The 14275-nt window shown below is 50.2% G+C and overlaps 1 protein-coding gene and 1 long non-coding RNA gene across 2 annotated transcripts in view; one reads left to right on the top strand and one right to left on the bottom strand.

Moving 5' to 3' along the window:
• Positions 1-14275, top strand: part of LOC115188874 (regulator of G-protein signaling 11-like) — a 448181-nt gene that overhangs the window by 306741 nt on the left and 127165 nt on the right.
• On the bottom strand, positions 176-1113 carry LOC115188913 (uncharacterized). The gene is made up of 2 exons (XR_003876624.1): positions 878-1113; positions 176-829 (listed from the first exon to the last, which is right to left on the bottom strand). It is a non-coding gene; the product is annotated as an uncharacterized LOC115188913 (long non-coding RNA).

The raw sequence follows: 14275 nt of genomic DNA, 5'->3' as shown, positions 1-14275 counted from the left end.
ATGACCTTTTTAAAGGTCTCAGTTCAAACCGGAGCACTGAAGATCTGCTTTATAGCGAGACCGGAGCACTGAAGATCTGCTTTATAGCGAGAGACGACCATGTTTTTCCCCGCTCGTGGTCGCTGTGACCCGCATTCATGGTAAACTGCATGTGACGGCTCAATCGTAAATTACCTTTTTTTTTTTTAAACGTGAACTATAACCCGGATCTTCTGCAGATCAGATTGAATCTAGCCAAGGGCTATTTCTTTCTGGTCCTGGAGGGACGAAACTCTTCTGGTTCTCATCCTCAACCTCTAATCCGAGACTCGTTCAGACTGGAGACTGGTTCAGACCGGAGACTCGTTCAGACCCGAGACTCGTTCAGACCCGAGACTCGTTCAGACTCGAGACTCGTTCAGACCCGAGACTCGTTCAGACCCGAGACTCATTCAGACCTGGGGACATCAGGTTGAGACTCATTCAGACCTGAGACTCATTCAGACCTGGGGACATCAGGTTGAGACTCATTCAGACCTGAGGACATCAGGTAGAGACTCATTCAGACCTGGGGACATCAGGTAGAGACTCATTCAGACCTGGGGACATCAGGTAGAGACTCATTCAGACCTGAGGACATCAGGTTGAGACTCATTCAGATCTGAGACTCGTTCAGACCTGGGGACATCAGGCTGAGACTCATTCAGACCTGGGGACATCAGGTTGAGACTCATTCAGACCTGAGACTCATTCAGACCTGGGGACATCAGGCTGAGACTCATTCAGACCTGGGGACATCAGGTAGAGACTCATTCAGACCTGGGGACATCAGGTAGAGACTCATTCAGACCTGGGGACATCAGGTTGAGACTCATTCAGACCTGGGACTCATTCAGACCTGGGGACATCAGGTAGAGACTCATTCAGACCTGAGGACATCAGGTAGGAAGAGAAAGCAGAAAGGTTTGGGCCCTCAGGACCAGAATAATACTTCCGACATTGAAACACAACAGCTATACATAACTAGGTGAAACCAGACCTGATGCAACTCACACACACACATTAAAACACACACACACAATAAGCACACACAAACACACACACACAATAAGCACACACACACATACAATAAGCACACACACACACACACACACAATAAGCACACACACACACAATAAGCACACACACACACACAATAAGCACACACACACATACAATAAGCACACACACAATAAGCACACACACACACATACAATAAGCACACTGTGGTAAGACTGTTTTGGGTTCCATTTTGTCTGCATTTAGCCAATCTGTAACAATCAGAAGAATAAAATACACATCCAAACATCTTGACCTTTCAACAAACAGCAAGATGGAATGAACCTTGTGAAGGAAACAGCAACATACAGTGTTTTAATAGGACGACGGGTCCTCCACCAACCACCAGGTAACTGGCAGAATAAAGGAAACTCCAGGTCCTCCACCAACCACCAGGTAACTGGCAGAATAAAGGAAACCCCAACATAGTGTTTTAATAGGACGACGGGTCCTCCACCAACCACCAGGTAACTGGCAGAATAAAGGAAACTCCAACATAGTGTTTTAATAGGACGTCGGGTCCTCCACCAACCAGAACAGCTTTAATACACCTTGGCATCGATTCTACAAGTGTCTGGGAAGTCTATCGGAGGGATGAGACGCCAGTCTTCCACGAGGAAATTCCATCATTTGGTGTTTTGTTGATGGTGGTGTGGAATAATGCCGGTCTTAGGCACCGATCCAGAATCTCCCAGAAGTTGTTTAATCGGGGGTTTGAGATCCGGTGACTGAGACGGACGTGGCATTACGGTTTACATCGTTTTCATGCTCATCAAACCATTTCGGTGAACACTCGTTCCCTGTGGATGAGGGGCATCGCCATGGTAGCCAGAATAATGGCCTGCCCAGGATTTTCATACATGACCCCTAAGCATGATGGGATGTTAATTGCTTAATTAAGTCAGGAACCACACCTGTGTTAAAGTACCTGCTGTCAATATATTTTGTGTCCCTCATTTACAATAAGGGTTTTGGCAGTTACCTGTAGATTGTAGAACAGTAGTTAGGATATTGGGGGACCAGTAGCTGGTTAGGATAATGGGGGACCAGTAGCTGGTTAGGATACTGGGGGACCAGTAGCTGGTTAGGATATTGGGGGACCAGTAGCTGGTTAGGATTCTGGGGGACCAGTAGCTGGTTAGGATACTGGGGGACCAGTAGCTGGTGAGGATACTGGGGGACCAGTAGCTGGTTAGGATATTGGGGGACCAGTAGCTGGTTAGGATACTGGGGGACCAGTAGCTGGTTAGGATACTGGGGGACCAGTAGCTGGTTAGGATACTGGGGGACCAGTAGCTGGTTAGGATATTGGGGGACCAGTAGCTGGTTAGGATATTGGGGGACCACTAGCTGGTTAGGATATTGGGGGACCAGTAGCTGGTTAGGATACTGGGGGACCAGTAGCTGGTTAGGATTCTGGGGGACCAGTAGCTGGTTAGGATACTGGGGGACCAGTAGCTGGTTAGGATATTGGGGGACCAGTAGCTGGTTAGGATATTGGGGGACCAGTAGCTGGTTAGGATTCTGGGGGACCAGTAGCTGGTTAGGATACTGGGGGACCAGTAGCTGGTTAGGATATTGGGGGACCAGTAGCTGGTTAGGATACTGGGGGACCAGTAGCTGGTTAGGATAATGGGGGACCAGTAGCTGGTTAGGATAATGGGGGACCAGTAGCTGGTTAGGATAATGGGGGACCAGTAGCTGGTTAGGATACTGGGGGACCAGTAGCTGGTTAGGATATTGGGGGACCAGTAGCTGGTTAGGATATTGGGGGACCACTAGCTGGTTAGGATACTGGGGGACCAGTAGCTGGTTAGGATATTGGGGGACCAGTAGCTGGTTAGGATACTGGGGGACCAGTAGCTGGTTAGGATATTGGGGGACCAGTAGCTGGTTAGGATATTGGGGGACCAGTAGCTGGTTAGGATATTGGGGGACCAGTAGCTGGTTAGGATCTGGGGGACCAGTAGCTGGTTAGGATACTGGGGGACCAGTAGCTGGTTAGGATACTGGGGGACCAGTAGCTGGTTAGGATTCTGGGGGACCAGTAGCTGGTTAGGATATTGGGGGACCAGTAGCTGGTTAGGATACTGGGGGACCAGTAGCTGGTTAGGATACTGGGGGACCAGTAGCTGGTTAGGATACTGGGGGACCAGTAGCTGGTTAGGATACTGGGGGACCAGTAGCTGGTTAGGATATTGGGGGACCAGTAGCTGGTTAGGATATTGGGGGACCAGTAGCTGGTTAGGATTCTGGGGGACCAGTAGCTGGTTAGGATACTGGGGACCAGTAGCTGGTTAGGATATTGGGGGACCAGTAGCTGGTTAGGATACTGGGGGACCAGTAGCTGGTTAGGATATTGGGGGACCACTAGCTGGTTAGGATATTGGGGGACCAGTAGCTGGTTAGGATACAGGGGGGACCAGTAGCTGGTTAGGATTCTGGGGGACCAGTAGCTGGTTAGGATACTGGGGGACCAGTAGCTGGTTAGGATATTGGGGGACCAGTAGCTGGTTAGGATATTGGGGGACCAGTAGCTGGTTAGGATTCTGGGGGACCAGTAGCTGGTTAGGATACTGGGGGACCAGTAGCTGGTTAGGATATTGGGGGACCAGTAGCTGGTTAGGATACTGGGGGACCAGTAGCTGGTTAGGATAATGGGGGACCAGTAGCTGGTTAGGATAATGGGGGACCAGTAGCTGGTTAGGATAATGGGGGACCAGTAGCTGGTTAGGATACTGGGGGACCAGTAGCTGGTTAGGATATTGGGGGACCAGTAGCTGGTTAGGATATTGGGGGACCACTAGCTGGTTAGGATACTGGGGGACCAGTAGCTGGTTAGGATATTGGGGGACCAGTAGCTGGTTAGGATACTGGGGGACCAGTAGCTGGTTAGGATATTGGGGGACCAGTAGCTGGTTAGGATATTGGGGGACCAGTAGCTGGTTAGGATATTGGGGGACCAGTAGCTGGTTAGGATTCTGGGGGACCAGTAGCTGGTTAGGATACTGGGGGACCAGTAGCTGGTTAGGATTCTGGGGGACCAGTAGCTGGTTAGGATATTGGGGGACCAGTAGCTGGTTAGGATACTGGGGGACCAGTAGCTGGTTAGGATACTGGGGGACCAGTAGCTGGTTAGGATACTGGGGGACCAGTAGCTGGTTAGGATACTGGGGGACCAGTAGCTGGTTAGGATATTGGGGGACCAGTAGCTGGTTAGGATATTGGGGGGACCAGTAGCTGGTTAGGATTCTGGGGGACCAGTAGCTGGTTAGGATACTGGGGGACCAGTAGCTGGTTAGGATATTGGGGGACCAGTAGCTGGTTAGGATACTGGGGGACCAGTAGCTGGTTAGGATAATGGGGGACCAGTAGCTGGTTAGGATAATGGGGGACCAGTAGCTGGTTAGGATAATGGGGGACCAGTAGCTGGTTAGGATACTGGGGGACCAGTAGCTGGTTAGGATATTGGGGGACCAGTAGCTGGTTAGGATATTGGGGGACCACTAGCTGGTTAGGATACTGGGGGACCAGTAGCTGGTTAGGATATTGGGGGACCAGTAGCTGGTTAGGATACTGGGGGACCAGTAGCTGGTTAGGATATTGGGGGACCAGTAGCTGGTTAGGATATTGGGGGACCAGTAGCTGGTTAGGATATTGGGGGACCACTAGCTGGTTAGGATATTGGGGGACCACTAGCTGGTTAGGATATTGGGGGACCAGTAGCTGGTTAGGATACTGGGGGACCAGTAGCTGGTTAGGATACTGGGGGACCAGTAGCTGGTTAGGATACTGGGGGACCAGTAGCTGGTTAGGATATTGGGGGACCAGTAGCTGGTTAGGATATTGGGGGACCAGTAGCTGGTTAGGATATTGGGGGACCACTAGCTGGTTAGGATATTGGGGGACCACTAGCTGGTTAGGATATTGGGGGACCAGTAGCTGGTTAGGATACTTGGGGACCAGTAGCTGGTTAGGATATTGGGGGACCAGTAGCTGGTTAGGATATTGGGGGACCAGTAGCTGGTTAGGATACTGGGGGACCAGTAGCTGGTTAGGATACTGGGGGACCAGTAGCTGGTTAGGATACTGGGGGACCAGTAGCTGGTTAGGATACTGGGGGACCAGTAGCTGGATGGAACGGCCAGGTAACAGGCTATTATAGATGGTGTCATTCCACAAACAGTTGGTCAATATTGTCTCACGTCAACGTTTAAAAAAAATAAATTAGTCACACCATCATGCCGACGTCACAACACTCCCACGTTACTACGACAACCTTCAAAAAACAGTTTCAATACGTCACATTTAGTAGTTAAAAAACAAAGTGTCCAGGAAGACGCTGGATGGTTACTATGGAGATTGGTTGCCGCCGCCCACTGTAGCTAGGAAACACACAGAGAAGGAACTATGGGATGCTTCGTAATACCCCGGGAACGAGCCGCACTGGGCGGCACATTTTGAAATGGACTTTAGATTTATTAGGATCCTCATTAGCCAACTACAATACATTGAATACACGTAGTAGGGTAGGAAGAAAAAAAAATGGCATAAAACAAAACAATTTAAATGTATTTTGGGAAGAGCTGTGGTCAACATTTTTACGTACAGTAATAGATTAAAAGCAGCGTTTCCTAAAACTGGGTCCTGGAAACCCCCAATGAGTGCACGTTTTGGAGTTCTCCCCTAACACTACACAACTTACGGTCCCCGGGACCCAGTTTGGGAAACGCTGCATTAAATATATAAAAACGGTATTAATGACCTACTTCCTAGTTGTTGTTTTTGCTGTTTCACATGTTTATTACAGGTTGAAATGGGAAAATAATATGAAAATAGCTCTCCAATACCGTCTGATATATTAAATATATTACATGAAACGGTGACCACAGCCCTTCTAAAAATACTTTTAAATTTGATTTCCCCACCCTGCTCCATGTATGCCATTTCAAATATGGCTTCCAGTACGGCTTTACCTTTATTACTCTATAGAGTACCACAGTACAGTCATAGGACTCATAAACAGGGTAACGGTTCACCTGACAGCCCCCCCTTCTCTGTGTAGAGTACCACAGTACAGTCATAGGACTCATAAACAGGGAAACGACTCCAATCGTTTTCCCAGAATACATTTCAAAAACTTAAAATAAAGAGCTGTGTAAATCTCTCTCTCGGACAAGGTGATTTAAAAAAAATCAAAATAGGGTCGCCTTTATTTACCCCACCCCCCCAAAAAATTAAATGCTAATTAGCTGCTAATGTGGCTATCATAAAGAACTACAAATACCATGATGACCTGGGAGAGACTGACAGAATCGAGGCAAAGGTATGAATTAACTGTATTAACTATCTAACATTAGCTAAATGTAGTAATTAATAAAATTGACTACATTTCATTTAAAATGGACAATTCTGTGTACTGTCTTATGTAAGTTTTAAATTGACAATACTTGTTTGGCAAAGGCAATCAGCAGGAGCTTGCTGGGATTTGTAGTTCTGCATGTCTACTTTGATGCTAATTTAGCATTTTCAAATTAGAATAAAGAGAGCTGAATATATTGATAAAAATCACCTTGTCTTAGAGAGATTTACATGGTGGAAAAACAATTGGAACCATTTCCCTTTTTGACCGCTAGGTTTTATGGGAATTATGACACCTTCACTATGGGGCTCTATAAATCAAAGATGTGTATAAACCCTGAATGGCTGACGGGGGGGGGGGGGGGCTGTATTGAAGCCACCGTGCAGCCATTTTGGCTCTCATTAATGATGTGTATAAACCCTGGATGGCTGACAGGGGAGGGGAGGAGGGAGGGGGGGGGGGGGGCGCTGTATTGAAGCCACCGTGCAGCCATTTTGGCTCTCCTTAATGATGTGTATAAACCCTGGATGGCTGATGGGGGGGGTGGTGCTGTATTGCGGCCATCTTGGCTCTCCTCCATTGTAAATAATATGTTGGAAGATATAGAAATCCATTTACTAATGTCATTACATTAATTTGACACGTTTATTCCATTAAGACACCGTAATGTATAATTTTACATATGTGAGCCTAACTAAAATATTTTTTAGCCCCCCCAACCCCTTTAAAAATACTAATGTTACTGTCCCCCACTACAAACAACAACAACAACAACAAATACTTAAATACATGTAATTTTGTCCTTGAAACCTTTAATTGTAATGCTGTAAACTTCCATTCAATCCTATGGAGGACTGTCAAAATGGCCGACCGGTGGCTTAAAGCCTCTAAATGGCCAGTACGCAGCAGCAGCAGTAGCAGTCTAGGGTTTATATACACGTCGTTGGTATAGCGACGGCAAAGGAGCTAAATCGAACTCGACCAAAAAAAAACAATGGAACTCCTTTGCCATGGAAACGTGTCGGGGGGAGAAAAAAAAATCCACAAAAGCTTCCTCGTTGTCCCTCAAGCTAGATTAGTCTACATTTAGGCTATTGTCTATTTCACACTATGTTGGAGGTAAAAAAAAATTGGAGTATAATGATTGTATGGATGTTATCAGCTCATGTCATCGTCACCTAAATCAACGATTTCTGTACGCTAGCTAAGGCTAACCAGTTTATACGAAAACGGGAGTTAGCATTTAGCAGGGAGTTAGCGTTTAGCAGGGAGTTAGCATTTAGCAGGGAGTTAGCGTTTAGCAGGGAGTTAGCATTTAGCAGGGAGTTAGCATTTAGCAGGGAGTTAGCATTTAGCAGGGAGTTAGCATTTAGCAGGGAGTTAGCATTTAGCAGGGAGTAAGCATTTAGCAGGGAGTTAGCGTTTAGCAGGGAGTTGGCATTTAGCAGGGAGTTAGCATTTAGCAGCCACCTCTTAAAAAAAAAACCTGAAAAATAAAAGAGACAACTTCTACATGTTATGCAGGGGAAAAAACAGTGAAATATAAATCAAAAATCAGACTTAAGTAAAACACATTGGTGGGTCTGTTACAATACATAAAGCATGACTGACTTGACGAATGTCCTCTTTTTGTTAAATTAGATTCGTTGAACGGGCACCAATCTGGTCCTTTACAACGTCAACATTCCCAACAAACTATAGTAGTAGTAGTAGTACTGTGGTTCTGTGGACAACATGCAACATCACGGGGGACACGGACCGGCACGAACACACACGGAACATGCATCATATTAACGTTACACACACACTTCTCGCTCAGATCAGAAGGACGGTTCATAGTGGACTTGTCAATCAATCAATCAAAAATCAGTGTCCAGGTTCCCGTACCCCCTGGATTCGGACATTCATTATAAGGAGGACGGACGGATGGACAGCATGACTGTTACATTACATTCACTAAACCCCTCGCTCCCTCCTCAGTCTCTCCCGATTACCTAGGAGACGGAGACATGGCCTGTCTCCGTCTCCAACCTAGAGCGAAATCTCCCATCTGTCTCCAGTGTTGTTTTGAGGAGGTGAGGAGAGAGGACTGACTCGAGGGCTCTCAAGGCTCGGAGATTAGATTCTCGGTCAGTGTTTCAGATCAGATCTTGTATAGGAGACTAGTGGTGTAGTTAAAAGTGAAGCTGGGTGGAGCCCTCTTCCTGGTAGCAGACTGAAGGATTGTAGGGTCTACGCCCGTCTCTGGGGTTATAGCACCCCCAGTGGTCGGGTCAAGGCCCGTCTCTGGGGTTATAGCACCCCCAGTGGTCGGGTCTAGGCCCGTCTCTGGGGTTATAGCACCCCCAGTGGTCGGGTCTACGCCCGTCTCTGGGGTTATAGCACCCCCAGTGGTAGGGTCAAGGCCCGTCTCTGGGGTTATAGCACCCCCAGTGGTAGGGTCTAGGCCTGTCTCTGGGGTTATAACACCCCCAGTGGTAGGGTCTAGGCCCGTCTCTGGGGTTATAGCACCCCCAGTGGTGGGGTCTAGGCCCGTCTCTGGGGTTATAGCACCCCCAGTGGTGGGGTCTAGGCCCGTCTCTAGGGTTATAGCGCCCCCAGTGGTAGGGTCTAGGCCCGTCTCTGGGGTTACAGCACCCCCAGTGGTAGGGTCTAGGTTCTGCTCTGGGGTTATAGCACCCCCAGTGGTAGGGTCTATGCCCGTCTCTGGGGTTATAGCACCCCCAGTGGTGGGGTCTAGGTTCTGCTCTGGGGTTATAACACCCCCAGTGGTAGGGTCTAGGCCCGTCTCTGGGGTTATAGCACCCCCAGTGGTAGGGTCTAGGCCCGTCTGTGGGGTTATAGCACCCCAAGTGGTAGGGTCTAGGCCCGTCTCTGGGGTTATAGCGCCCCCAGTGGTAGGGTCTAGTACGTTGTTAGCTTCCAGGTCCTGCCGTGTGGTTCCAGGCGGGTTGTCTGTCTCCAGGTAGTGCCGGGTGATCAGCTGACTCAGGTACATCAGGACGGAACAGTCGTCTTCCCCAAGCCTGAGCTGATCCCTCAGGAAGCCCCGCGTCCTCTCCTCTACTTCCTGTCTCTGCTCCCGGTGGCTGATGGGAAGATGGAGGTGATGTGTAAAGCTAAGGAGGAAAGCCCGGGCGGCCAGTCTACTGAGCACGTTCTGGAGATGCAGGAAGTAGGTGGAACCTCGGCGGAGCTGGGTACGGTGGTCCGCCATGTTGGACAGGAGGGTTCCGCGGTAGCCGGGGCAACGGAGGGTCTTCCGGTCAGCATCCAGGACGGAGATGTAACGGCTGTAGCGAGACAGCGAGCAGAGCATGCTGGTCCCCACGGGAGAAGCCATCCTGGAGGAAAAGAGAGAGGAGGACTTCAGTCTGAATGAGGTGTATAGCGCCCAGTGAAAGTCTACACATATTTTATACTGATCAATGTGGAAAAATAATCCCAATTTAATGCACTTTTTATATTTTCAATTAAGGCCGCAAAATGACTTTCATTAGGCTAAGGAGCTAAGAGGCATGTCTCCTGTCTATAGGGTAGGAGGAGGAGGAGGCATGTCTCCTGTCTATAGGGTAGGAGGAGGAGGAGGAGGCATGTCTCCTGTCTATAGGGTAGGAGGAGGAGGAGGCATGTCTCCTGTCTATAGGGTAGGAGGAGGAGGAGGCATGTCTACTGTCTATAGGGGGAGGAGGAGGAGGAGGCATGTCTACTGTCTATAGGGTAGGAGGAGGAGGAGGCATGTCTACTGTCTATAGGGTAGGAGGAGGAGGAGGCATGTCTACTGTCTATAGGGGAGGAGGAGGAGGAGGCATGTCTACTGTCTATAGGGTAGGAGAAGGAGGAGGCATGTCTACTGTCTATAGGGTAGGAGGAGGAGGAGGAGGCATGTCTACTGTCTATAGGGTAGGAGGAGGCATGTCTACTGTCTATAGGGTAGGAGGAGGCATGTCTACCGTCTATAGGGTAGGAGGAGGAGGCATGTCTACTGTCTATAGGGTAGGAGGAGGAGGAGGCATGTCTACTGTCTATAGGGTAAGAGGAGGAGGAGGCATGTCTACTGTCTATAGGGTAGGAGGAGGAGGAGGCATGTCTACTGTCTATAGGGGAGGAGGAGGAGGAGGCATGTCTACTGTCTATAGGGTAGGAGGAGGAGGAGGAGGTATGTCTACTGTCTATAGGGTAGGAGGAGGCATGTCTACTGTCTATAGGGTAGGAGGAGGAGGAGGCATGTCTACTGTCTATAGGGGAGGAGGAGGAGGAATGTCTACTGTCTATAGGGTAGGAGGAGGAGGCATGTCTACTGTCTATAGGGTAGGAGGAGGAGGAGGCATGTCTACTGTCTATAGGGTAGGAGGAGGAGGAGGAGGCATGTCTACTGTCTATAGGGTAGTGAGGAGGAGGAGGAGGCATGTCTACTGTCTATAGGGGGAGGAGGAGGCATGTCTACTGTCTATAGGGTAGGAGGAGGAGGAGGCATGTCTACTGTCTATAGGGTAGGAGGAGGAGGAGGCATGTCTACTGTCTATAGGGGAGGAGGAGGAGGAGGCATGTCTCCTGTCTATAGGGTAGGAGGAGGAGGCATGTCTACTGTCTATAGGGGAGGAGGAGGAGGCATGTCTACTGTCTATAGGGTAGGAGGAGGAGGAGGCATGTCTACTGTCTATAGGGGAGGAGGAGGAGGCATGTCTACTGTCTATAGGGTAGGAGGAGGAGGAGGAGGAGGAGGCATGTCTAGTCTATAGGGTAGGTAGGAGGAGGAGGAGGCATGTCTACTGTCTATAGGGTAGGAGGAGGAGGAGGCATGTCTACTGTCTATAGGGGAGGAGAGGAGGAGGCATGTCTATGTCTATAGGGGAGGAGGAGGAGGAGGGCATGTCTACTGTCTATAGGGTAGGAGGAGGAGGAGGAGGAGGAGGCATGTCTACTGTCTATAGGGTAGGGAGGAGGAGAGAGAGGCGGCATGTCTACTGTCATAGGTAGGAGGAGGAGGAGTAGCATGTCTACTGTCATTAGGGAGGAGGAGGAGGAGGCATGTCTACTGTCTATAGGGTAGGAGGAGGAGGAGGCATGTCTACTGTCTATAGGGAGGAGGGCAGGAGGGAGGAGGCATGTCTCCTGTCTATAGGGTAGGAGGAGGAGGAGGCATGTCTACTGTCTATAGGGGAGGAGGAGGAGGAGGCATGTCTACTGTCTATAGGGTAGGAGGAGGAGGAGGCAGTCTACTGTCTATAGGGGAGGAGGAGGAGGAGGCATGTCTACTGTCTATAGGGTAGGAGGAGGAGGAGGCATGTCTACTGTCTTAGGGGAGGAGGAGGAGGAGGCATGTCTACTGTCTATAGGGTAGGAGGAGGAGGAGGCATGTCTACTGTCTATAGGGGAGGAGGAGGAGGAGGCATGTCTACTGTCTATAGGGGAGGAGGAGGAGGAGGCATGTCTACTGTCTATAGGGTAGGAGGAGGAGGAGGCATGTCTCCTGTCTATAGGGGAGGAGGAGGAGGAGGCATGTCTACTGTCTATAGGGGGAGGAGGAGGAGGAGGCATGTCTACTGTCTATAGGGTAGGAGGAGGAGGAGGCATGTCTACTGTCTATAGGGTAGAAGGAGGAGGCATGTCTCCTGTCTATATGGTAGGAGGAGGAGGAGGAGGAGGCATGTCTACTGTCTATAGGGGAGGAGGAGGAGGAGGCATGTCTCCTGTCTATAGGGTAGGAGGAGGAGGAGGAGGCATGTCTACTGTCTATAGGGTAGGAGGAGGAGGAGGCATGTCTACTGTCTATAGGGTAGGAGGAGGAGGCATGTCTCCTGTCTATAGGGTAGGAGGAGGAGGAGGCATGTCTCCTGTCTATAGGGTAGGAGGAGGAGGCATGTCTCCTGTCTATAGGGTAGGAGGAGGAGGAGGAGGAGGCATGTCTACTGTCTATAGGGGAGGAGGAGGAGGAGGCATGTCTACTGTCTATAGGGGGAGGAGGAGGAGGAGGCATGTCTACTGTCTATAGGGGAGGAGGAGGAGGAGGCATGTCTACTGTCTATAGGGGAGGAGGAGGAGGAGGCATGTCTACTGTCTATAGGGGAGGTGGAGAAGGAGGCATGTCTACTGTCTATAGGGGAGGAGGAGGAGGAGGCATGTCTACTGTCTATAGGGTAGGAGGAGGAGGAGGAGGCATGTCTCCTGTCTATAGGGTAGGAGGAGGAGGAGGGATGTCTACTGTCTATAGGGGAGGAGGAGGCATGTATACTGTCTATAGGGTAGGAGGAGGAGGAGGAGGCATGTCTACTGTCTATAGGGGAGGAGGAGGAGGAGGAGGCATGTCTACTGTCTATAGGGTAGGAGGAGGAGGCATGTCTACTGTCTATAGGGTAGGAGGAGGAGGAGGAGGAGGCATGTCTACTGTCTATAGGGGAGGAGGAGGAGGAGGAGGCATGTCTACTGTCTATAGGGTAGGGGAGAGGAGGAGGCATGTCTACTGTCTATAGGGTAGAAGGAGGAGGAGGAGGCATGTCTACTGTCTATAGGGTAGGAGGAGGAGGAGGAGGCATGTCTGTCTATAGGGTAGGAGGAGGCATGTCTACTGTCTATAGGGTAGGAGGAGGAGGAGGCATGTCTACTGTCTATAGGGTAGGAGGAGGAGGAGGCATGTCTACTGTCTATAGGGTAGGAGGAGGAGGAGGCATGTCTACTGTCTATAGGGGAGGAGGAGGAGGAGGAGGCATGTCTACTGTCTATAGGGTAGGAGGAGGAGGAGGAGGAGGCATGTACGTCTATAGGGGAGGAGGAGGAGGAGGAATGTCTACTGTCTATAGGGGTAGGAGGAGGAGCAGATGTCTACGTCTATAGGGTAGGAGGAGGAGGAGGCATGTCTATGTCTATAGGGTAGGAGGAGGAGGAGGAGGCATGTCTACTGTCTATAGGGTAGGAGGAGGAGGAGGCATGTCTACTGTCTATAGGGGAGGAGGAGGAGGAGGAGGCATGTCTACTGTCTATAGGGTAGGAGGAGGAGGAGGCATGTCTACTGTCTATAGGGTAGGAGGAGGAGGAGGCATGTCTACTGTCTATAGGGGAGGAGGAGGAGGAGGAGGCATGTCTACTGTCTATGGGGAGGAGGAGGAGGAGGAGGAGGATGTCTACTGTCTATGGGGAGGAGGAGGAGGAGGCATGTCTACTGTCTATAGGGGAGGAGGAGGAGGCATGTCTACTGTCTATAGGGGAGGAGGAGGAGGAGGCATGTCTACTGTCTATAGGGGAGGAGGAGGAGGAGGCATGTCTCCTGTCTATAGGGTAGGAGGAGGGGAGGCATGTCTACTGTCTATAGGGGAGGAGGAGGAGGAGGCATGTCGCCTGTCTATAGGTAGGAGGAGGAGGCATGTCTCCTGTCTATAGGGTAGGAGGAGGAGGAGGAGGAGGCATGTCTCCTGTCTATAGGGTAGGAGGAGGAGGGAGGCATGTCTACTGTCTATAGGGGAGGAGGAGGAGGAGGAGGCATGTCTCCTGTCTATAGGGTAGGAGGAGGAGGCATGTCTACTGTCTATAGGGGAGGAGGAGGAGGAGGCATGTCTACTGTCTATAGGGTAGGAGGAGGAGGAGGATGTCTACTGTCTATAGGGTAGGAGGAGGGGGGGAGGCATGTCTACTGTCATAGGGGAGGAGGAGGAGGAGGCATGTCTACTGTCTATAGGGGAGGAGGAGGCATGTCTACTGTCTATAGGGAGGAGGAGGAGGAGCATGTCTACTGTCTATAGGAGGAGGAGGAGGAGGTAGGAGGTCGTGGAGCATGTCTACTGTCTATCGGGTAGGGGAGGAGGAGGATGTCTACTGTCTATAGGGGTAGGAGGAGGAGGA

The sequence above is a fragment of the Salmo trutta genome, unplaced genomic scaffold (genome assembly GCF_901001165.1).
Source record: "Salmo trutta unplaced genomic scaffold, fSalTru1.1, whole genome shotgun sequence".
In the NCBI taxonomy this organism is placed as follows: domain Eukaryota; kingdom Metazoa; phylum Chordata; class Actinopteri; order Salmoniformes; family Salmonidae; genus Salmo; species Salmo trutta.
This window is presented reverse-complemented; position numbering and strand designations above follow the sequence as displayed.